This window comes from Stegodyphus dumicola, chromosome 9 (assembly GCF_044657685.1).
Source record: "Stegodyphus dumicola isolate Sdum_Otavi_A_Nest chromosome 9, ASM4465768v1".
Taxonomy (NCBI): domain Eukaryota; kingdom Metazoa; phylum Arthropoda; class Arachnida; order Araneae; family Eresidae; genus Stegodyphus; species Stegodyphus dumicola.
Window position 1 is genome coordinate 5,839,798 of NC_140776.1, and position 27,091 is coordinate 5,866,888.

Sequence of the window (27,091 nt, forward strand, 5' to 3'; positions counted from 1 at the left end):
AAAATTTCGCTTAACAATAAATCGATAACCTTCTATCAGACTAATCATCATTTGCGGTTTTGCAGCTGAGGATGGTGGTTCGATAAAACCATCGAAACTGGTCCTGTGAAAATTTTGAAAATATAACGCTGATTTTTGTTGTTTGACTTCTGAACTTCTATCAGACTGGCAAAATAATTAAATTTAGAATCCATAAAGAAGTATTTAAAACACAATTTAAAAATCTAACGCACAGATAATGAAAAAATCACAAATAATTAACCAGACAAGTATTAAATCTAATGCAGTTCTTCCTTTGATCTATTTATGTGTATCTTGTATACGACTAAGTTTCCCTTAGAATGTCTTCCATGAATTCATCCCTTCCCTTAGGCAGATAAGCCTAGCATGCTTTGCCATAATTAACTAAAACCAAACATTTGACCTGCTTACATTTATTTGCATAGCATGAAGTACAGAGATAATTCAAATATCTTAAAATATATACGTAATGTGGTTGCCATTCAAACAGTGTTGTATTTTTATATACATCATGAAGTATATGTAAAGTTAATCAATAGCTATCTTTTCTGTGACTTCTATAACGATCCATAATAAAGACATTTAGAGAAGCCATCTTAGATAAAACTGCTAATGTACAGCGTTATTCTTATTTCCTTGAAACAGCTTGATAATTTATAATAAATAAAATTCGTAACTTAAGTTATATATTCAGAAACATTTAGTGAGTCCCCTTTTGCTGATACAGCAAATACTTGTATCATTGGCAGAATTCGTTTATTCCAATAGAATGAGCAAGGTTGATTATTGTCACAATTGAAGCCAGATAGAAATGATTATTTCTTTCAACAAGACAGTTAAGAGAGGTAATCATTACCATTTTCGTTCAATTCATTACCACATATATCATTATCAAGATTATTTACGAGATTATTACATCAAACTTTGACGCAAAGAGATCATTTCGGGAGTATCTCAATCAAGCTTGACACAAAATTAGACAGAACCCACAGGATGAGATAACCGCGTTAGTGTGGTAACCATCCTGGCTTCGGGCAAAAAAAAGTCCCAAGTGACATTTTCTGATGGATATTTGTCAGTGATACGATCTTTAAGCTTACTTTCCTCACTTATCTCCAGTATCTTCCCAACCTGGATGCTACGGTTCTTGTCTACTGTGATAAGCTGGCAGTATACGAAATGAATTATCACAAAAATGTCTACCATATGAGCAAATGTGAACGTATTGATCATTTGTAGAATACATGAACAATATTGAGTATTTTAGTACAATAAAATTTAATACCTTGAGCGAAATTTATTTGTCATGATTTTTTTAATGTTCTGCTGTTTAATACTGTATTAACAGCATAATATATTTTTTGAAACATGAATTCGTTAGAAATCTCGAAATGGTTTTGATCCATTTTATTTTGATTCCCTATGTTTCTTTAAAATTACCCATCTCTGCTTAGTTCATTTGAAAATAACAACATAAGTGTTTTATCTTTGTCCTGTTTTATCTGTATTTTCTATCCCTCTCCTTCGTTTTTGTTGTTATTTCTTTTTTTATTTTATTTTCTCCCAGTTTTAATTATATAAAATCGTTTTTCAAAATCTTTCTCACTTTATTGGAATTACAAATTTGTTTTAAAGCAATATTTAGGTGCGGGGTTATTTCAGCAGTCCACTTTTTGTTTTCACTGAGCTGTTTAAACCATGTTTATTGTGTATTTCCGTGTATTTAGGTATTTAAGGCTAAATGCATGTTATTAACCCAAACAAAATCAGAATTTAAACAATTAGAATTTTTCATTCATATTCTTCATTATTATGAAGGTCCAACGAGATTATCATTTTTCACATACCAAGGTGCTTGTATATCACTAGCTATCATCTTCTAACTTCCAGAATATTTCTAGCGAATAAGTAGTAAATATTATGTTTTTCGTGATTGCTAAGTAATATTTTTATTAATTTCAGCTAGACAGATAATAAGGTTTTCTCACTCTAAACCTGGATACGTATAAATATTTTCGAGCGTAAATACTTCACTTACCTTTCTACTCAATCATTACTTAAAACGTATTTATCATGCATTGACAATTATTAGTAGATGTAATTACCTTCCTGTTTTATTCCATTATATTATGTATTATACATCCTATTGATATTTCAGATTCATCCAAATTTAAAAATTAAAATAACATATAATAAGCAACCAAAAATCAGCATAACAAACTTAATGTATATGGATTTCAAAGATATTTAATGTACTTGACATAAAGATTCAGTATCAGTATTAGGCATATAATATTAAGCAACCGTTTTTGCTATATTTATTCTAATTCATGGATGGCATTTTGTCATACGTCTAAGAGATTTCAATTTTTTTTCTGAAGTGTTATACACGATCATATAAAACAAATAATATACGAATAAATAAAACGCGTTAATATAAACCGAATGATATCAAATGAAAAATTATTTTATACTGATTGAATTTTCTTGGATTAGTTGTAGACTCTTTAGTGGAAAAATTACTGTTACTCTAGAATATAAAAATTATCCTCAAATTTGCTTTTTATAATTTATTCATTGCTTAGTTTTAATCTTTATTCTTATTTACCAAATTTAGAAGCAAATAATATTGCTGAAATGTAAAACGTCTTATAAACGCCTACAACAAATTTGTCTTAAAGATAAATTACCGAAAAACATTTCAATCAGTTATTTATTTTCAGATCTTAAACTAGAAAAAACTTTTAAGTATCTTTATAATTTCAATTACTAAGAAGTGTGTACTATTTAAGTGATACCCTTTACATATGGTCTACCACAGCTATCCTGAATTTATGAAGAAATTGCAAATAAATTTTTTTTATAAAAATAGCATTATGAAAAAAATATTGCTAGTGTCTTAAACGCGATTTTTCTTGTTAACTAAAATTACAATTTGAAAAACTTGTGAATTAATTCATTTACAAAAATTTCACGTGGAATCTTCAGATTTTTTTATATAAATTTTGCTTGATCATTATTACTCACAACATTGGGTCACCCGGAAAGTTCTTTGGTTTTTTTGTTGAGTTGTCAAATAAATTAGTACAAAAACTTGAAATTTCATGGAATCACATAAGCATCATTTTATTCTATGACTTTTTTCCATCTCTCCAGCATCTGGAAAATACCGGTTTTAAAAAATGTCATTACATTAATTCACAAAGAAATTATTGAAGTTCTATTTGAGAATCTGCAAAGCAAATGAACTCCAGGTCGTTCAAAGAGTTAAGTGACTTCAAGCGATTAAAATCCAAGAGGCAAGTTAATGAATATGGAAGAGAACACGAAACATACCAGCTATGTTCAATAAGTCTTTGTCTGACATTCATTGAAATATGAGGTCAAGCATTGTCATCATGGAAGACAACACTATGATAATTAGGCAGTTTTGGGCACTTAGCTTCAATTTCTGCTTTTAAAACTGGCATTAGGATAAAGTATTTTTCTGAATTTATAGTCTGATTTGGTGACAACAAATAGTAGTATATAATTCCTTTTCAGTCTAGCCAAAGAAAAGCGACCGTTCGATGTTACTAGAAGAGGTTGGCTTACCTCATGAGCTTTTTTTGGGAACGTTATTGTCTAACATCCGCTTCTAATCTTCAGTAACGATCTGTTTCGAAACAAAGGAGCTTTCATTTTTTTCAGCAAAAACTCTCATGCTCAAAATCAAGCAAGCATATTCTACCCTGTCAAAGGTACCCATATATTGAAGCAGAACGGTCATGTACTACATTTGTTTTAATGTTTAGTCTATCTGATACTTCCTAAACTGTATAGGGTGAGTTTTTAGTGGTAGCTTCTTTTAATATGTCTTTGTTTACAGAGGATGGTTGTCCATAGCAGGCATCATCTTCACTGCTGAAATGTTAGTATTCAAACTTTGAACTACGTCATCCAGGCAGCACTTTATTCATACAGCAATTTTACAAGTAGTCTGGCTAGAATTTCTTTTTTTTAATAAAAGTGCATAACATGAAGAAAATGAACTTCTGTGTTTCCATTCATAGGACTGAACAATGAATTTATGACAAAATATTACACAATGTGAGCAGAAAAATCTGTATTTAAACATCTGCTTTTATCAAAGTCACGCCTTATCAGCAGGAACAAAATAATTAGAAGTAACCCCATCTTGATTTGGGAAACCAGCATAAATTTCCGGATGACCAAACAGAATTAAAAATGACAGAAATATATCAATTAACACACTTTCCATTGAAGAACTGACTAACAATTTTAATATACGTAGATTCAACGAAATTTACAGTCTTGAACAAACTAGATGGGATTGCTAAAAAGTATCTGTTTTTATGTTTAAAAGAGATTTATTTACGCATTAACTAAATTTAAAGCTATTTCCGTACGAAAGGCTTATAATGAATTATACTTAAGCAATAACAATAAATTTCAATATTCCACATGACGTATTTTGGCTTTTAATAATGCCTATCTTTTTAACAGTCCTTCTAAAAGACTTTCCTGTGCTGCTGCATATCTGTCATATCCTGTATTCTCTGGGATAGCTATTATTATTATTATTAATTGTATTATTAGTATTTCACACTTCCGAAGCGAAATTCCTAACAAGACTAGCTACAGACAAAGCTAACATTTGAAGCCCAGAATTAATATAATTTTTCAAGATTTTGAGTGTATGGTAAGGAACATTGTCTTGTTGCAAAATTGCCTTTTCTTTACGAAACAGTATATTAAACTTTCGAAAGAGATTTTACTGTTCTTTTAAATTTAAATTAAATTACTTTTGCAGACAATAAAAGGAAATAAATGACCGCGAACCTTATAAATAATGCAAATGGTTATACTTTGCCGAAATGGCAACTTCAGAAGAATACTTGAAGGATTTGATAAAAAATTATTGTACTTGGAGATTTTGATTAAAATAGAATAATTATAAATTTTTGCTTTCAAAAATAAAAATAAAATATGATGTTACCAAAGATGAATTTTTATTAAGAACAACCTAGTTTTTACGTTATTTTAATAAAGTGGGGGGGGGCTGCGATGAATTTCATTTCAGTATGGAATGAAAAGAAACAAGAAAGTTTCCTAAGATGTTTTTACATGATCTCCCTGTACTTTTGTGAAAATGCAATTCCTTTAATTTCTTCGATGTTTACATTTCCGTAAACAAATATGCTGCACGACATCATTAAAGACGGAGAGGTTTTCACCTTAATTAAAATGAAACTTTATTTTTATTTCTCCTTACTCAAACTGGACCCTGTCATTAAGTATCTAAACCGAAGTCTCATAAAAAAAAAGTACCTATTGGTAAAAACTCTCAATAATAAGGAAAGAAATATATCTTATTTAAGCAGCAATAGAGTAAGAGACCTTAAAAGACTAGAACAAGAATAAAACGAACTCTAAAGGAATTAGTCTGAGTATGAAACATAATTTAATTTTGAATAAAAACCGTGCTCCAATCCTGTGATTTCCATAGGGCATATGTTTCAGTCCAATAAAACCGTTTCTTTACGAATAAAATGTTAACTTAAGCTTTCTGTGTGATCTTCAAACTTTTAATCCAGTTTTCGAAAGGTGACTTTTTACAGTAATAGGTCCTGGCTGATATATCATGATCTTTTCACATCTATATTTATTGTGTGGACTGTCAGAGCAAGTAATATCCTGCCTTTTCCTTAACAGGATATTTTTTTTCGCATTCATTTGTCTAAAAGTTTCGGTGATATTTTTTCCCTTATATTTTTTTAACACTTACAACTTGAGGTGAAACGCCTAATTTTTCAAACATACACTTTTGTTTCAGAGCAGTAGTTTTAGAAATAGTTTGATCTGTTTTCTTGATTTTTAATGCAGATCTTTTCTTTTTCATGTACGAGTTCTGAGATAAATTGAATAATATAACAAGCAAAAGTAATTTAAATATTAAAACAAATGGGTAAAACTTAAAGAAAAAGCAACAAATTAATACAAATGAATAAAATTAATTAGATCTGAATATAAAATTTTTATTTTAATGGAAGTAATTAAACATTGTGAACTGCTAGAATAAAATCCACCGTTCTAAATGAAACAAGCCTGTAATTTATTAAATTCAAGATATTAAAAATAACTTGATATTTCTATTTGTTAAATTAAAAGTAATAAATTCATTTAAAATTGTTTGCTGAACAAAATACAGATGAGTAAACTTTAGTTTATTTTCCAGATGATGTTTAAGAAAAAACACCACAATATTCGGAACAAGCCTGTAATACTTGATAGAAACAAATAAAACAAATCTGATGTGTACACCACATGACTTCCTTGTACGGAATATTAAATTATACGCATTTTTTCTTGCATTTTGTTTAAACTTATTGGATTTAATTATATCTACTTCGCCAACAGCGCATAAACCACAAGAGAATAAGTGCATTCTTTAAAATTCACTCTATTTGTTTACCATAGCGACACTCTGGCACTAGGTTCACTTAACAGTATTATATTTCGTTCACATTATAACTCAGAATGCACAAAATTTGTATCATTTAAAGAATTATCTAATCATTGCCACATGTTCTATTCAAGTACTATAATAAAGCTAGAACGATGCATAAAAGAAATTAAGCAAACAAAACAAAAAAGAAACAGTTTTTCACAGACGATTGAGTATTTCTCATTCAATTAATTCGGTTCTCACTTCGCGACAAGGCAAAAATACATAAAAACTCAAAATATCTCTACTAAAATTTATTAATTATTAAAAATTAAATTACTAATAATTAAAAATTAAATTATTAAAAATTAAGTAAATCTTAAACACTTATTTCCTCGAAAAAATTCCAGAAAAGTCTAAGCATAATTTAAATTGCAATAATAAATGAAGGCGTTTATCTTTGTTGTTGCGAAGCTACGTTTCTCTAGATTGGCAACAAACTCACTACTAACCTGTTTCATATATAAACAAACAATGGCCGCCATCAAAATAGGCTTAGAGGCACTTAAACAACTTTTAAATTGTTCATAATTCTAAAAATATTGCATACAGATTTACTAAAGGCATAAAACCCTTAACCGGAAGATAAAAACAACATAATTCAATCATTTTTAAAGAAAAAAATGTACAATTTACAAACACATAAGAATAAAGAAACTGAGATCTCTGAGCCGGGTAACAGAGTGGATATATTTATAAATATATTTATATACGTTTTGGCGCGGACGATTGAAACCAAAATACAAGTTGCACATCTACATGTTATAGTAGTCCTATATACAAAAAAATTTCAACGTTCTGAGGCTACTCGCTTTTGAGTTATGCGAGATACGTACGGGGCCCACCAGCGGCCGAGCGGTAAAGTCGCTGAACACTGGTAGTTCGGTCCGAGGTTCGAATCCCGCGAACGGGCTGGCTGCATGGGCGTTTTCGTGGTTTTCCCCATGTGTAACGTGTATACGAGCCAGTTTCTCTTAGAAAGTCCTCCACGAAGGCATCCCTTCCCTTAGGCAGATAGCCCTCGAGGCTTTGCCATAATCACACACACACACACGCGCGAGATACGTACGTACGTTCGTATGCACGTACGTACATACGTTTGTACAGACGCCACGAAAAATTCTCTTCAAAATACATTTTAAAGCAGGTTTTTAGTTTTTTTGGAGAAAAAGAGTCTTTTTTCACATTTTATATTACGCCCAAAGGGAATTTTTTTAACGTTTTATGTATTACCTTTATTTATTAAATACCATGTTCTTCGCAGTTAAACCATAAAATTCTATTTCAAAATGAGTATAGTCCTACGTGCGTGATAAAAAGACCTTCGTAGCCGGTAGGATTCGAACCTACGCCGGAAGATCCCAATGGATTTCTAGTCCATCGCCTTAACCACTCGGCCACGACTACTCGTGATCACCTTCTACAAACGGGGATGAGTAAACGTAAATATAAAAGGAGAAAACAATTTTAGGGTTTTGTTTGGAATGCCTTCATCCCGTTCCATCACTATTCTGTGTTTCTAGGACAATTTTTTGGCATGTCTTGAATTGGCATATTTTCGCTTTTGGTCAGACTTTGAATATAACTCTGTTGCATATATTGATTACTGTACTGAGATAGCTGTAAGTTAAAATGTTGCTCTGATATCCGTCTAGCCCTACATTTTATTGTACTTTATAAAAATGCATGTAATTTAGATTTTGAGTATATTTGTGTTTTTTATAGATTTCAGTTACGAAAATATATTGCTATTGCAAACCAGAAGACTGAGTTCAGTTTGCTGATTTTTGACTTTTACAGTGGTAAATGTCAAAATTGTGCGGGACTCCTCTACCAATCATTGTCACTGAAATATTCTTTTTTTATTAATGATGTATAATTCTCATTTCGAGAGTTTTCTTTTATATTTGAATCGGTTGTTGCACAGGTGATTGCGTTTCAGTATTCTGCACGCTGATTAATGAGTATCATGAATTATATGAGAATTAAGTATGTGAAATTCCGTTACCTGAGAAAGCGTATTTTCTCGTTAAAAATGAACAAACGTCAGATTATCTGATACTGAAAATTAATGGCATTATAGAAAAGTATTCCTCTAAAGGATATTGACGAATCTTGTCGGATAAATTAGTTTTAGAATTATTCTGTCCATTAATTACATAGTTGCACTTTAACATCAAAATTAGTAATAAAAATCCATAAAGTCTAAACAAATGTTATAGAACCACGGATGATATCGTACAGTTTCATACCCATAACAATTATTCCTTAGGCATATATATTAAAAAAATCAAAAGTGGAAATTAATAAGCAAAAAATTACTTTATTATAAAATATAGAGGGGGAAAATGGATAACTAAACAATTGATCACGTGAAAAGAGAGTATGATAAGTAGAGCTGAAAACTGATTTTTGAGCTAGTTGTTAGCGCTCTTATTAGAATTTTAATACAAACGAAAATCGAATTTTGATAAGAAAGTCTAATTTTGTGGCCATTTGCAGTGGATGGTCTAATCTCAAATAATTGAACTAAATTTAATCTGTAGTAATATTCTACATTTGTTTGCTACTCTATGAAAGGTCTGATGCATTTAAAGGACATGCTGATTTTTCTTCATCGTCTTTTAAAATATATTAAAATGCTTCTTTCTTTAAAATTAATACAAAACTTAGAAAAATTTTGTCATTAATTAAGGCTTACATTGAGTTTATTAGAGATGACACTTATATATGTAAGCAGTCAAGTCCAGCAGTGGTTTGTGACAATTAAATTTAGAAGCCCCTAAAGAAAAAATAACTTATTTTCCAAAATCAGAGAACACTATTTTTAATGAGTTAAAGTGAGTATTAATTAAAATAAGGCAAAAAAAGTGGGTGTCATTACGTCCTACAGAATTCTAAAAAGAATGAAAAAAAAAAAACTCTTCTTAAATAACTGAAAACCTGGCAAAAAGAAACAGAATTTTATATGCAAAATATTTCACACATGTTTTGTTAATATAGTTTAAGTAAAAAGTAAACCATTTAATCTAATGAAAATTGAATTAAAATAAATAAGCACAAATTTATGTTATAAATATCAGTATTACGTATTGAACCCTTTCTAAGACTATCACAGACCCAGATGATTCTGATCTTTTGAAAAAATAACTGTGTTAGAGGAGATTGTTATCGGTGATGAGGAATATCGATTTGCATAATAGATTTACAGTAGACAAGGCTTTTTCAGTGTATTAAAGAAAAAATATTGAAGTAAAAGTGCGACGGATCTTTTTATTACGAACGATTTACAAAGATAAATAGCATATGTAATGCAGAAAAAAAGTTTAAAAAATTGTCTTAATTTTTTTTTAATAGCGTAAGAAACTATTCTAAAACTTAAAAGAGCAGATCTTATGTACTAAATTTTGTTTTAAATGTTTTTAATTTATTTAAGTAATTTAGAGATTCATCTAAGGTAATTATACAAGATTTTTTTCTTTATTCTTCTAATTTCAACTTCTTTAGAAGTACAGGCATTTAAAAACATCTTATCTCTCAGATTCAACTTTAAAGCTTTCCTTCGTAATTCGTTATGTCAATACCTTACCTAGCTGTTAACTCAACAGCAATATCACAAAATATTTAAAAAGCATATCTTTAAAATTCTCGCGCTGAAGATAATTTTTTTTTTCTGTACAATGTGGCTATTGTTGGCTTTGAAATCGTTGAGTTTCTTATTAAAAAACTTATAAGTAGTTTACATAATTTGAAATAGGTAATAAAACAAATTCCAAATTCGGGCTTCCAGATGTCCGTATTTATGTGAACACGTACATTATTCAAATTTTGATGGTTCTAGGTACCGTTGTTTTATCACAATGCGAGAAACATGCATATATTTATGCAGATTCTTCATGATTTAATTTCTTTAAACTATAATACAGGGCTCTAATATTTGGTGAATTTGGTGACAACAATCTGAAAAGTGATTCGCCGTTTATAGTGAATCAACGCAAAATTCCAAACCGAAATTAAGTTACCCCTTAGGGCTAATAAATCATCGTGGCCAAATTCAAGATTAGGAATATACCATTAAACAAACTTTTTTTTTCATTCGTAATAACTTTATTTACTAACACTCCAGAATGGAAGTTTAGTACTTACTTCGAGTGATGGTATCATGATATATATGAAGATCCACCATTACTTTAAATGGAAAGATTTCTCATAGTTTGAACAATAATGTTCCTTCAGGAGTACAGCTACCCCTTATTCAAAGAATTTTAGCTTAACGGCCCATTTAGCTTGTAATATCCAATCATGATTTGAATAATAGACGTAGAAATTGCATAACTTTCCGTGTTTGCATCTACTAACAATGTTATGTGTCATAAAACGTGACATCCCATTATTTTTCTCTGAAGTCCGAAGGAGGAATCAAAAGTAAGAATACAAAAGAATCGGAGTAGTTTTTTCACGAAAAACAAATGTGACATACTCCTAGCCATTCCAGTTTTGTATGCATAAGAAGGATTTAATGTGCTGTGAATGCTACATAGATAATACGCTCAAAAAATCGGCCTTTTTTTAAGGAGATCCTATTATTTTGCACAACCTGTGTATGTGAACCTTTTAAATAAATAGCATTGCATTTTTTTTTTTTTTCCTCGGGTTTAAACATTTTTGAAGATTTTAAAATCTATGAAGTATAGAAGTATGTAAGCACTGTGTCAAAACTAACGAAATCTCTGAGCGAACTCAAAATTAATGTTCGATTACAGATATAATTTTGTAATTTGGAATTAATTGTTAAACAACTGCTACTTTTAAATACGGTACATAAACCCTTTTCATTTTGCTTTTTCGAAGACCAGCAGCGGCCGTGTGGTAAAGTCGCTGACCGCTGGTAGTTCGTTTCGGGGTTCGATTCCCGCGAACAATGTTATGTACTTCATGGGCGTTTTCGTGGTTTTCACCATGTGTATCGTGTATACGAGCCAGTTCCCCTTAAAACGTCCTCCATGAAGCCATCCCTTCCCTTAGGCAGATAGCCCTCGATGCTTTACCATAATCACACATACACATTTTATTTTTCGGGAATTATTACGTAATTAGGAAACATTAAAAAGAAGAAAAGAGCTAGATTTAAAATAAATATGTGTAATAAAATATTAATATAAATGAAGTAACACGCATAAATATTTAAAAAAGGAAATTATGTAAAAATTTTAATAATTTTTTTTCTTTGAAAATTTTGAGGTTTTACTATAATTTTTTTTTTTATTTATTTTCTGTCAATTTTTAATTCGAAAATTATTTTTGGGCATTTATTTTGATTTATCAAAAAATGGAACAAACTTGTGTTCATAATTAGTTTCTTTTTCCTTTTTTATATCTATTATAATTTTGATAATTACTCAGTTACTTTTAAAATCAAATCGTAGCGTTTTTGTCTTAGGTAAACGATTTAGCTAAATAATATTTTTGTAGTTTTTTCTTAAAATATTCTCCCTATTGCATATTGATATTACTTGTGTTTTCCTATTTAATTACTTCTGATTCACTTATTTATTTTTTGCCGTTCGTTTTTTAGATTACGTATTAAACTGACTGTTCGATTCTTTACTTTTTTAATTGTACATTTGGAGCCCGTTGAAAATTTCGGACTTACTTCCTTTCTTTTCTTTCTCTTAACATTTTTAGTTAAAATTGCAACAATTATGTTAATGTGAAATCATATTTCAACTTGAATATTCTATTAAGTATTCTCACTCTGTATATGGAGATTCAAAATCTGAGCAAAACCATTGTATCAAAAGTTATTGTATTGAAGTTAAACAAGCACTTTTGTTTGTTTCTACTACCTTTAAGAAACTTACATACAGTTTATTCAGGTAATTCCTTCTGCAAGTGTTATTTTTCAGAAAAATATCTTTTAAAGCCTTGTAGTTTAAAACTCTGTTTCTAAAAACGTTTTTTCTCCCTTTATCAACAGTGAAGGAAAACTCTTCAAGCTACGTAGGAAATTACGAGAACAAAACATATCTAACGGACGACAAGCTCTGTTTCATGGAGCAAGACTTCCCAAAAAGAGTGTGAATCATGAATTGAAGCGAAGTAATGTTTATTTTCTGAATCCGCATCAGACGCTAGTATCTGCAGTGATCTGAGCAGCAGCTCCATGTTGACTGAAATTTCATTGGATTTCCCGCTCCGATACACTGACGCCATCTGCCCCTCCCCACCTCTTCTTCTTCCCTATCCATGCGGTGTCAAACGAACAGTACGTAAAAAGAACTTCCAAATAAAGGAAAAGTTACTGTCAAGTTCATTTTCTTTCTTTTATTTTTCCTTACAATTTGTTTAGTGTATGTATTATGTGTGTGTGAAAGATTGAGTTCTTCAGAGAGTTCTTTTACATTTTGGGACATAAAAGGTGAATAAGAAGCTTTGAATATTTCGAAAGGGAATAAAACTTGGTATGCAAGCAGCTGCATGCTTTTGTAAAGAAGAATGCATCAAACAATTACAAAGAAAAAATTTGTCACTTGTGATAGGGCTTGAGGGACAAATAGTTCGTATCACTTTCATTACCCGAATGAACTCCATTGATATGGTAAGCTGGAATTTCAAACAGCGAAAGTTATGAATAACAGTTTGTGATACTTTTTATTGAATTTCATGAATATGAATAATATATGACTTGAAGAAATGAGTAAAAATAATGGATTATACAGAAATCCGTATTCGAGGATACAATAAGAACGTTTATTTTATGTTTGGATAATTTCCCAAATCACTAAAAAAATTATTAACATCAGCAACAGGCTATTTAAAGTTCTTGAAAATTAACTCTTCAGCCCTTTGACATCTGTCAAAAGCTGAAGAGCCCTTTGACATCAGCCATCTATCTCCTACGTGCATCGTATCCGCTACCATTATTAGCCTTCATAGATACTTAATTTGTCTATTTTTACAAATAATGCTTATTTTGGGATGAAACTGTAAAGCATTAGGCGCTAATATTTTTAAAACAGAGCTACAAATTTCACATATTTTTGTTTGTCCTCCTATGCGTCCACCTATAATATATAATCCACTCGGAGCCAGAATTATTTATTAATTTTATAAAACAGTAAAATAATACTGAAATCATAATCTAAACTTGTGGCTTCGTACCCATATAAAAGACATATCAAAGGTTTGATTATTGTTTCAAAACTTAAGGCTATCCATTGTTATAATTCCTTCTTTCCCTGAATCAGACGCATTTGGGCTGCTGGCTTTACTGTAACATTGCTTTTGCTACAGAATGCTTTTAAACTCTATAACAAGTATACTTCTACATAGTGTAATGTACATAATCAGTTGTAAAAATAAGGGATGATTACTTATATATGCATAAACTGCTCACGAAAGGTTTTAGATATATGTTACGATATATAATTTCTTCGGCGTGCTTTTGCTCCAAATGTGATCACCAACAATCTAATTTATTTAAAATGAACCGGTAAACTTTCGATATCATAGCGCATCTACCATTAGTCTGTCCCTTATCAACGGCACTTATTATTATGACATAGAAAAAGAACGAACAGAAACAGTATTGTTATATATGTGCAATAAAATTTAGGAAGCCTCGTAAAATGAAATAAATTTAATATTTAAGTGTATAAATGAGCAAACGATTGAATAAGAGTAGGATTGTTACATACACATAAAAAATTTTAAAAAGTAAAATCAATTTAAAGAAATATTTTGTAAAAATAATCACTATTTCGAATAATCAAAGGAAAATAGACATCTTGTACTCTTAGTAGGAACCTTTCTACGATTCAGTTCGCTTACAACACTCTATAGGAGATATATATATATAAGAAACTCTATATAAGAAACTCTGTAAAATGACAATAGAGAAGGAATACGAGGAGAAAGGAGAAGCTAATTTGTGTTCCATATACACTCGATTATATTTTAGAGGACTTAAGACCGAAGAGGCAAAACTTTAATACTATGCACCTATAAGGTATTTTCTTCCTCCTTTCTACATGCCTTCGTAGTGTAACGGTAGCACACTTGGTGCGTATTCGAGAGGTCCAGGTTCGGGTCCCGGAGAGGGCACTGCACATTTTTCACGTCTGACGCATAAAAAAAAAAAAAACTTAATGATTCTACAGTGGCAGCAGAGCTAAAAAGCTGGTGGATAAGGATTATTTACCACCAGAATTTAGTGACTGGTGTGCCCTAATCCCCAGTCACCCTTTAAAAGGGGGAATATATGAGGTATTTTCCCCTTCCTTTCTACATGCCTTCGTGGTGTAACGGTAGCACACTTGGCGCGTATTCGAGACGTCCAGATTCGAGTCCGTTTTACATTTTCCACATTTCCTGCTTTATAAAAACTGATATCTCTACGCTCCAATAGGATGATGAAATACCCTTTCTCTCATTTCATGATGATATTTAACAGATTTATCTAGAAAACAGAAGTCATTGTTTTTCCAAAACCTTCGTAAAGTAGCAGCGTTTTTTGCATAATATCGTCTGGGCACATTTCAGCACTAATGTTGCTATGGCAGATATGTAATATAATGCAGTGCAGTTAAAACATGTGTCATTCGACAAAATCAGGTAAGAACATGACACCATCAAGAAAGCAAGGTTAGAATACATCAAAGAGGGATGCTATTTATCACATATCTCCAATCTATATTTTTATTCTATTATCAGATGCAGAGAATAAATATATCATTAGAAAATTTCACTTCTCATACCAACGAAAGTTTCTAATAAAAGTCTCAGAAATATGCTTTTGTGTTATTGTATATTTCATCTAGCTGTCATCGGTGTCTTTTACTATACAAGAAATGTTAACTTTCGGGTAATTTAATTTTGAAGTAAATACTGACAAATAGTTCTCTGTCGTGAAGATAAATTTTACACTCCTGCCTTGTTATTTATAAGGTTTTAAAAACGCTTCTCTTATAATTACAAGAAATATTCTGCTATAAAAAATAAAATAACCTCAACAAAAAAAGATTAACATTAGCAAATGATATTGAACAAATTATAAAAAATTGCAATTTCTGTCAGATTTGAATATTTTTCATCAATTCTTACTGCTAATCAGCTGTTGTTGCTGAATTAGAACTGGCTTCAATTACTATTTCTAAGCATATCAATCTAAAAAAAACTCACTATTATCCCATTTATCTATTGTTTCTCATTCCTATTGTTTCTCCAGTTATATGCATTTCAATTTGCATTCTTATTGTATGTTATAAATTATCTTTATTACAAATGTTTTTATCTCACAAATCACATTTATTACTATCAACACAAATTTTAATTCCATTCTCTTAATCTCTTTCTCTATCATTAATCATACCTTTGAATTCTTGGGAAATTAAAAATATCTCTTTGATTATTTTATTTAACATAAATCAGTGAAACTAAAGTTGCGATAAAGAAAATGAAACTGCAAAGGCAATTAAGAAAGACGATCCATATGTCAAAGAAATTTAAATTAATATTTCACTGATAATTTCATACATCAAAGAAAAGTAAATCAATTCATCATTATTTAGTAATCAGGCTTATTCCCATTAAAAGTATTCAAAATGCTTTATCTGTTGATGAATGAGATTTCTAACAGATTTTCGTGTGTATCAAAAATTATCATCAGTAGCATAGAAACATGCAACTTTAAAACTTAAAATTTTAAAAAATGACAATCTTGCTTTAAATCTGCATCAAAATAAGATTGATGTTTTGCCTAATTTTGAGTGATACCAGCGTATACTGTAGTTTCATTAGGTTATTTTGAAGCAAGCGACGTGAAAAATAGCCATCTTTCAATCTTATGCTAGTAAATTGTCTTGGATCCATCACCTGTGGATCATCGCTTTTCCACTTAGCGAAATTCCTAGTCATTTTTCCATTTTGAAAATTTAAGTTTGTTTTATTACTTTTTCATAAAAAGTTAAATGCACAATATATTACAACTTCTTCGAAAACAAGCGATGATATTCTCAAATCGCGTAGAAAAGTAAGATATACAAAACAACAAGAAGGCAAAATAACAAAATACCTGAGAGACAACAAATCGATGTAAAAAAAAATTATTCTAATTTAAAACAGAGCAAAATGAGCCCGGAAATGGTGACGATAAAAAAATAAAATGTAGACATGCTAATAAATTGATCAGCTCTAAAAGAATTAATGAGATACCACTATTTTTTATAGAAACTATATTTTTATTTCCTGTTAAATGTAGCATCCATTTTTATTACTCTTTTTAAAACATCATTTATGACAAATTTTGTTATGTCTATGGCTAAAAGAGTATTTGTGAAAATAAAAGCGGATTATTTTGCTAAGTCTAGCGGCTATTGACTTTGAACAAAGCTCAAATAACATAAATTTAAGGGTGTTAATATTTTTGGGTATTTAATAGATTTTTAAAAAAAACTTTGTTTCCTTGCATACCCCCTATTTTTCTCTTGCGTACCACCAGTTGGGAATCGCTGGCATAGAATATTTTACTCAAAATTGACATCAATTTAATACAACGTATTTCTCCCGCCTTACTACTGTGCCTTCGGGATGCAGTAGTTCTGCACTCTGAGCTGGTATTGCCGAGGTCCGTGGTTCGATTCCCGGCGAAGGCGTTGCTAATTTTTCATCTCTCCGGCCTCCAAAACAATCCTAATGTCTCTACAGAGTATTTAGTAAATTTCTACATTACGTGCTTCCCTTACATTTGTTACAAGGCTTAATAGTTTCAAACGAAACTATTAGCTAATATGTTAACACATAACATGACACGCGAGCTTTCAATACTGTCTTCGTCATTATTACATAACTATATATATAGCTTTTTTATAATGTGATAGACTGCTTTCTTGAAATACATGAGATACTCATTAATAGAATATTAATTAGTACCTTCTTTCATAAGATTAATGACATTTTTATTTAAATGAAACTGTACTGATTACTTCTTTTAATACTATCTTTGTTCCTTAAGCTGAAAATCTTTCAGGTATAGTCGAAATACAGAATACTTAACATATGCATAGAATCTTCTGTTTAATGTCGCAACATTAATAATCATTTGTCGCTATGAGTTATAGATTGCTATGTGGTAATGTCATTTTAGAAACTGTATTATGTAGGAGATTAGAAAAGAAATTCAATGAAACTGGAAAGTGATTGAAATAAAAACGAAATTTTGTTTGAATATTAGAATATGTCATAATATGTGACAAATTTAGAAATGATTAACAAGTGATGAATATTATTTTTAAAGACTATTTTTTCACAAGAAGGGAGTAATTTTCCAATTGTAAATTTAAGAAAGCTTTTGTTATTTGTCGAAAGCTAAATATGCTTTCTAGTCTATTTATACAGAAATACAAAATAAAACTTGATTTACAAAAAGCATAAAACGTAAGAAAATGTAAAGTACACTACGAATCACTTCTTTCCTTTCTTTTTACTCAAATAATTAAACTCGAAAACCCTTGCTAAATTTTATAAAATTAATTCTTAAATAAAAATTACTTTAATCAAAAATAACCTCACGTCTTTTAATTTATTCAATTCCTAATTATTCTTAATTAATAATAATATGTACATCCGTGAAATAGTTTAACGATTCTTACCTGCTGAAATATTTATGTGTCAAGACAAATATAATTAGCAGTTATAATTTAATCTAGCCAGAAGTAAACCTATTATATTGAAATCCTACGTAATAATAAAAAGTGTGCAAAAAATGCTTGTAGAAGGAAGTGTAAAGATTTTGTTAGCTAAATGTTAGCTCAAACTATTTTATCTGTGATTTATAGGCTGTGAAACTGCAATTTTCTCGTTTCTAATGTTATCAGTTTAGAAAGGATTTTTAATATTATATTCTATGAACTAGAAAGTGCCTGCCCTTTGGTAAGAAAAAAATAAAAAATTATGTTACATTCGTCCATTATTTTTATTAAGAGATACAATGAAACTTTTTTAGTGGCAAAGATTTATAATTTATTTACATAAGAAAGAAACTTATTAATGCAGTTCTTCCAACAAAGATTAAATACTGTTTAGAGTTATCAGATGAGTTTTTATTAACTACTTGCAAATAAAAAGGAAATGACTTTTATTGAGCTATAAAACAATGTTTCTCAGGTCACGTGCGAAATTTTCATCCAATTCACTTAGCGCAAAAGAGTGCAAGTTGCATTCCAAACAATTCTACAACGCTTTACGAGCTTTTAGGCTGATGAAACTTTAAAAACGCTTTATGAGTTAAGGAGGAATTATTGCTTTTTAAAGAGCTTTTACAGGATTCAGAAGACCTACTCCAACAATCATTATGTAGTAGCTCTCATGTTTTTTTCTTAAAGGAAAAAAATTCCAGTAAATGGTTGTATAAATAATGCAATCGCAATGCACTGGATCGTCAAGAAACTTTTTGTCGCTTATGCGAGGCTCAGGGGTTTTGCGTTACAGTTTTCTGTCATGATGATTTCCTTGGACAAATTTTATCACATCACATTCATCGTGACTCAAGCTTCATTCTCCCCAAACGACAATTTCTTAGCTTCGCTTTATGTTGCTGAGGCAAGCTGCTCAAAATGCAAAAATGTCATTTTCGAACTCCTTCTGCTTTGTGCGTCTAACAACCAGTAGCAGAGTCAGCATAAAATATGCATGTAATATGGCTGTAAACATACGCAGCGTGATATTGGTTTGTCAGGCTTTAAATTCCAAATCTTGATGGATCCCTGACCCTTTAATTTGAAGTAATTGGAAGAGTTATTTGAAGATATACCTGTATAGATATTACCCACTTTGCCCGTGGAAGTCTATTTCCATACAATAGGAAACTTAAAAATATGGAAAGTTATTGCACATTCACGAATTAGCAGTTAATAGAATATGCAAATGCACATGGATTTTAACACAAGCTCTTTACTGCTCACATGTGCTGAAAAAAAAAATTCTTTTATTGAAACGGTTTGCATGTAATATAAAATGAATCTTCCTTGACAATAAGTAAATGTCGACACAGTTCTTAGCTGAACGTCTTCCATCCTTTCCAAAACCAAACTTCCACGGGAGAAAATTTTGTTTATGCTTTTATAATCTACAACTATTTCATTATTCATTATAATTATCATAGATTTGAAATAACGTTTTCCATCAAACGTTTTAAGCGAAAAGAAAAAACTAATTCATAGAAGAACCTTTCCTCATGAAACTACATCCTACATATCTCAAATTTATCTTATAAAATCAGTGTAGGTTTTAATTCACATATTTTGTTCTCCAGATCTGTGGCTAAATAATTCCTGTTTTTTCCCTCTCTCTCTTTGTAAACTTTCTGAAAGAAAAAATATCTTCAAAAATAGTCTTTTTGCATTCAAAGAATTTGAATAAGAAATTTCTGATTTTAGAGAATCACATATTTATTTATGACACATATTTATTTATGCCATGTAGAATTTTATGTTCTAATTTATAGGATCCTATAAAATATTATATGTTTAACTGAATATAACCGACTAAACTGTAAAACACTGGACCAACTACATTATGGAGGTTTGTACTCATAGCGTTGTAAATTGCTTCCGATAAAATCAGAGGGTCTAACAATGTATCAGAAATCGGTGAAAGTCTTTTCGAGAAGCTCGGAAAAAAAGGGTCGAATTCTAATAGTTTATATTAAGGCTTTGACAGTATCTCAGCCCTTACATTCACGGTCATCGGGATTATACCTAAGTGCCTAATTAAAGAATATTAGCCGAACATTTTAATATATTTAAGAAATACATGCTGTTATTTAACACATTCATAGGGGCAACCGCATACTTTTGTCCTACTCTTTGTGAGTTTTATGAAAAATATAATATGGACTGAAAATGACTGAATTATGGACTGAAATAATATGAAACAAAATAATCAGTTTTCAGTAAACTTTAAATTACTTAAGTTTGTTTAGTAAGTGTGCTTTTAAGAATTATTTAAGGTGATTTGGACTTCAAATGGGGAATTACAGCTACACTTCAGATGAAGATACTCAATATGGTGTCTTTGATGTCTAACAAAAATATAGGTTTCAAATTATTTTAAAATATTTGTTTGTGTACCAGCCCATTCTGAACTTTTAAATACAAAAGACACTTTTCCTGTTCTTGAAAATTTGCTTTCAATTAATATTAGTAATAAATTTTGTTTTAATGATTATATTGTTTCATTTATTTATTTATATGCATTTTTAATTATTTTTATTTTTTATTCTTTCTCTTCAATCTTCAGTGTTACTGTATTTTTGTTAATTATGTTAATCCTATAATTTACTTTTACAAGCCTCTTGATACATTTTGTGAAATACGAAAAGACAGACACAAATACAGGTAAAAATGTCGGAGACACCAGATAAGTACTATGAATCAATGGGTAATGAACTCCAATAATAACTAACTCATTACACATTATTTTTTTTATTTTTGCAAATTTTATAAAAATTTGCAAAGAAAGGTTTGTAGAGTCTGTCTTTTTGGGAGCATTCACAGTAGACTCTACGTAGAAGACTGTGTAACGAATTCTCGCTTTGTCTTTGAAGAACAAATACTACAGAAGAAAGTTTTAAATAACTTTTTCATTTGAACTAAATTTAATAAGATGCACTTCCCGCTCACAATTCACCACCACTTGTGGCTAAATAAAATTGAACAGAAAATAAAAGGGCAAAATCACAATCAATTGAGATGGCTCCTTATTTATCTAAACCGCTAAATCGGCTGCACACAGGAAAGCCGAGCCTAGAATATCAATGTAAATCTGAAGACGGTGGCTAACACCAACTAGAGAACTATATCAATAATGCAGCATAAACTCGGAACTAACTCCGCCACTACTCCTCACGAACTCTTGAAACCGTCTAGATTAAACACTGCTTCTGTACTTAGATTTTGCATACTACATCATTAAAATTTACATTTCCGGCAGGAAACTGAAATCATGAGAGAAAGGAAAGTCTAACTCAAAATAATTGGTCAGAATAAAATAAGGTATTTTACAGGTTGAGAAAATGAGCAAATAAAGCTTTCCAACGGATCTAAAGCATTGGTTCTCAACAGGGGCAATATGAGTGGTCCCCATGGTGTAGTGGAAGTATGCTTAAGGGTGATGAACTTGTTTTGGGTACAGAAGGAGAGCGAGCATGTTTGGGCGGTAGGGGGCTATGAGCATGTTTTTTGGCATTCGAATTTAATTTAAAAACTCCCAAAAATTTATTAAATCGATGTCGTTTTTCCCAGAGCCAAGTTCCTAAAATCACCGTCTGTCTCAGGGTTACTAGCAACCTCATCAAAAAATGCGACGATGGTTTTATAGACTTTTATAATATATCAAAATTAATTGCTAAATCGGTGAAAGCTCATACCTTGGGCGAAGAGTTGATAACTGCCGGCTGTCAAGGAAGTTTTAGAAATGGTTTTACACCATCCAGCCGCATCCAATGTTATAAAAAATGACCTACTAATCAATGATACAGTGCGATGACGAATTGATGACATGGCGAAAGATGTTGAAGCTTCGTTATGCAAACTTTTGATACCCACCGAATTTTCTCTTCAGGTCGATTGACCAACCTTGCCAAGTACTAATGAGGCTTTACTGTTAGCTTATGTTCGGTTTGTGAAGGAAGCAAAAATTATTCAAGAGACGCTTTTTGCAAAACATTTGATTGCAGATACTAAAGGTGAATCTATTTTTAATACAGTCAAAGATTATTTTAATAAGAAAAATATTCCTCTTGCAAATATTATGTCTGTTGCCATCGGCGGAGATCCTACAATGGTGGGTCGTCATCATGCGTTCATCGCCCTTTCGAAGAAAGTGGTACCAAGTATTTTAGCTGCTCACTGCGTCATTCATACACAGCAATTATTTGCAAAAAAACCTCAGCGACCGTTAACATCAGTCATTACAATATGTCATCACTACTGTAAATATAGTTTTTCCCATGTGTAACGTGTATACGAGCCAGTTTTCCTTAATAAGTCCTCCACGAAGGCATCCCTCCCCTTAGGCAGATAGCCCTCGAGGCTTTGCCATAATCACACACACACACACACACACTACTGTAAATAACATTCGCAGTAATGCTCTCAACCATCGATTATTCGGGCAGCTGTGTAAGGACAACGATGAAAAATTCAGTCGCTTACTTCTACACACCGATGTTCGCTGGCTTTCCTAAGACTCCTGCTTCAATAAGTTTTGGAATCTTTTCCACTCTGTACTTGAGTTCCTCGAAAAGAAAAATGTAACTCTGAAAGACAAATTTCTTCAGTTTAAGATTGATGTTGCTTACATGACTGATTTATTCCCAAAATTCATTGGAATTTCTTTAAAGCTTCTAGGCAAAGAGCTCAATTTGATCACAGCAAAATCTGTTATTTTTGCCTTCTTAAAAAAGCTCATTTTGTGGAAGCAGAATTTTGGTCGCAACGAGTTCAGCCAGTTTCCAATTTTGTCTGATCTGCAAAAGTGCTGGAAATCTTGGTCGATGAAACACATATTACTGTCAACACCTGTAGTCTTTGCACAAGGACTTTTCTAAGCGGTTTGAAGATATTTTCTCCCTGAAAGTGCCTCAGTGGGTCATGAACGCTTTTATGAATATTGAGACAGCAGAGGTTCAGCTTCAGAAGGAAATGGTCGAATTTTCAACTAATGAAACTTTGAAAGCCAGCTTCCAAAATAGTGATCGTCTCACATAATTTTGACTTCAAGGTAAATCCAGTGTCCTCTATACAGGATTGTAGACTATCGTCAAAACATTTTTAATTGATTTTCCTTCCTCTAACTTGCCAAGCGAGAAATCAGTGCTGTGACTGATCTAATTATAAAAAAGAGAAGTCGATTCATGACCTCATCAAATCGTGTAAAGAGGGGCTTGAGCCGTCATCTCTCTAAAAATATTGAACCGAACGTTCGGATACTGGCTCTGAACCATTAAGAACAGACATCCCACTGATCATACTTGATTGTTTCATTGCATTCATATTTTAGTAAATTTTTTTGCTGTTCTATTATAATTATTTAATTAAAAATAAAGAATTTTTAAACATAAAACATCGCTTAAGCATTTTTTTTCTATGATTAATCGTTTCAGTTTTAACAAAAGGAATGTAATTACCTTCCAGGCAAAACTATCGAGTTAAATCAAACTTTGGTGTGCAAATCCACTGAAAAATATTACTTCAAATTTTTTCCTTTTATACTTCAAAAATCCTCTTTCCCATATCTAAATTACAGGATTTTCACAAAGGGGGGCGTTGAAAAATATTTCGCTCCTTGGGGGGGGGGGGGACAGCTTCGAAAAGGCTGAGAATCACTGACCTAGAGTTTAACCTCGTACATCGTACACTCCGCATCCAATATTTTTTTTAATAATGATTTAGGACAAAGAAATTACAATATAATTTCAGTTATTGAAACTCACAAATTAAAATGAATATATGTTTTAATTTAACAAAAATAGCATATAAACGTAATAGACAAATATAATAAGTACTGGGAACACAATGTTATAATGAACTGTAATAATAATAATAAAGAAGTGTCCCCTGGATTATTACATTTATAAAAGGTTATTACAGTTTATTAAGTTGACAAATTAAATCCTTTTGAACATATTCACAGGATGTAAATGTTCATTATATTCATGCAGCATGAGAATTTATATTTGACTAAGGATTAGACAGATATAAAAAAAGCCGTTGCCTAGTTTTTAGAAACTTCGAATACTGATATTTGTCTTTCATTAAAAACCTTTGGAATGCCATGAGATCAATTTAATACAAAAAGACATATTTATGTCTCAAAGCCAAGTTCCATGTTGCCTGGCTCAAAAGTCCTTTCGTGGCAATATTTAGCGAAGAACACTGACCGTCAAAGCGCAGAATTTTTTGCCGCTTAATTATAGATTCCATTCATCGCAAATTTGATGCAATTTGAATAAAATAGCTCCAATACATTTCTGTAATATTTAAAATGAAGATGTCAACTCTGCTTGACAAAATATGGACTAATAACACTGAAATTTACTGGTAAATGATAAAAGATAGTACTTTGGTCAGAAGAGGAAAACATGTTTTGAATTTATTAAAGAATGCAGATACACAGAATAACAGAGTAATAAGAATATTAACAGATGTAACGTTTTCCATTCCTATAAATGCTAGTATTCTAATGAATACTATATAAATAGTTTGATATTTAATTACATTTACATTTATTAATTTAATTGTAAAAAAGAAATACCATATCTTTCGTTTGCTTCCATGAAGTAGTCTGTTTTTTAAATACGCAAATTTTGTTACCAATTTTGTACATATGTACATATTTTTAGTGAAATTGTATGTGAAACTGTAGTATCTTTTGTATAATGTAACATGAAATGCTTGAGAAAACGTAAAATGAGGATACAGGCGCAAGTCTATTTATTTAACTTTGAGTAAATGGGCATCTCGCTAAATTGGCCAGACCAGATATCTCCAAGCTGGCGATGGTTTTGGCAACTAAATTTTTTTGCGAAATTTGGAAAGTAATAACCAAAGTTACCAAACCTGGCTGCATTGATCCCTGTATGTAATTGTAACCGTATTGGACTTTTTTATGTAATTTTTAACCATATCTGCCTTTCAGTAAATTCAAGAAATGGAAGGTACTATGGATTACCGGAGGCTACCGGAGAAAAATCTGTAAGCCCGGAGAGAGGATCAGTTCTCAGTTGTGGTTTAGAGCTTATTTCGAAGTGTTGAGAGATGTCCATGCGAGCTTCGCTCTTTGGATGCGCTTTGCATTGCATTGTGTTTAACTTTCTTAGTAGCCTGAAATGGTAACACTGTTCCCTGTACTACTCAGAACAACTGTGCGAGTACTTTTATGGGAAGTTCCAGAACTGTAAAATGTTTCGTTTGGGTAAATAAATTTTATAATTGGTTCTGTATGCAATCAATCCATTGCGAACCCGTACCAGCAAATAAAGAGTTGTATTTTTAAATTCAATAAATTATTCCTAGGTTTCGTGACAAGTCGTATAACTTTCTGAAAAAAAAATTGTTGAAAATTTTGAAAGAAAATAGCTGTATAATTGAGATTAATTATTATGATTCATGATTAAAGGAGGTAATTTTACCCAAACTTACATCAACATATGCTAGGCACTTTTAATTAACCTGACCAGAAACAAAGAGCCTCTCTTTCTGTTATAAATGCAATAGTGAGGCATAAATAATGGAGTGGCTAAATTCATCACAGTACGTAAGCTTTCTGAGAAGCAATTTATCTTTCGTTTTTATTTGAATAAAGATATATATCCTGTTCGTGCTTAAGTCTCCATTGTCAAGACTCGTCAGTCAGTTATACTGATAATTCAATCACAATTCCCCTGGAAACAGATGATTCTTCAAACGCAACTTTTACCGTACTTGTAAGAAGTAAGGAAATATTTTTCAAACTTAAATGAGAATAATGGTTCAGACAGGTGTGATTGATATGACTCCAGAGTCATTCTTGTGAAAATAAACCTGTAAAATATTTAAGCAGATAAGAATAGAAAACTTTCGTTCTAATTTAATTAGAATTATTATTACTTTATGTTTGATTTGAATACCGGTTATATACAATAACATGAAAAAATTACGACATAAAACTAATGTAATTTATATGAATTAGCTTCATATAAATTACATTGCATTGATCTATTTCGCTGGAGACCTTTTCAGCATAATCAACAAAATGGAAGCAAAACATATATTAATGAGATTTTCAGCGCATTGGTCATAAATTCTAATGCATGTATCCGCGGTAGGAAAATGCAGAAAATGGACCTTTTGTTAAATACAATGTCTTCAGATGCAAATTTGAAATGAAAATTTTAATTTAATTTCTCCTTTTATTATAATGTACAAGTATCCTAATTAAAATAAGTTTAACATTACAATATTGTTCTGGATCGTATTAAATTCTCAATTCTATAATTTTAAATATAAACCATATCTTAATTTCATCTTTTAAAGGAAGTTTCTAGAGTGATTTTTTTTCAGTAGACACTTATCATATATATAACATTGCAATCAGTTTAAATCTTCTGTATTCAAAAATCTATAATCTTCACAGTCTTACGAAACCATTTTTTGGCAACGGACACCATTCACTGAGTGTTAGGTTAATTGATTAAGACAAAGCAGCTCGAGAACTAGCTGCCACCCCGGAAGGATATCTTCTTGGAAGGTCTTTTAAAAGAAAATGTCACGTATCCACATTACGCGTAGGAAAAATTAGGAAAACGCCCATACAGTCAGCTAGTTTGACGAAACATGAATCCGGGTTGAAATAGTAGTGTTCATTTACTTTACCCCACAGCCTCTGATCTGCTCAGAGAGGAGTTTAGTCACCTTGTAACGATACTATGAATCCTAACTTCAACATTTCTTCTAGAGAGCGACCTATTTCGTTTTTCAGTTCCTCTGTAAGGTTTTTGTTTCTTGGAGGATACTACTATGCAAA

The 27,091-nt window shown here is 31.0% G+C and overlaps 1 non-coding gene across 1 annotated transcript; it reads right to left on the reverse strand.

Annotated features, from left to right (window-relative positions):
* Positions 1 to 7,854: 7,854 nt before the first annotated feature.
* TRNAS-AGA (transfer RNA serine (anticodon AGA)) lies at positions 7,855 to 7,936 on the reverse strand. The gene has a single exon. It is a non-coding gene; the product is annotated as a tRNA-Ser (tRNA).
* Between the last annotated feature and the right edge of the window lie 19,155 nt (positions 7,937 to 27,091).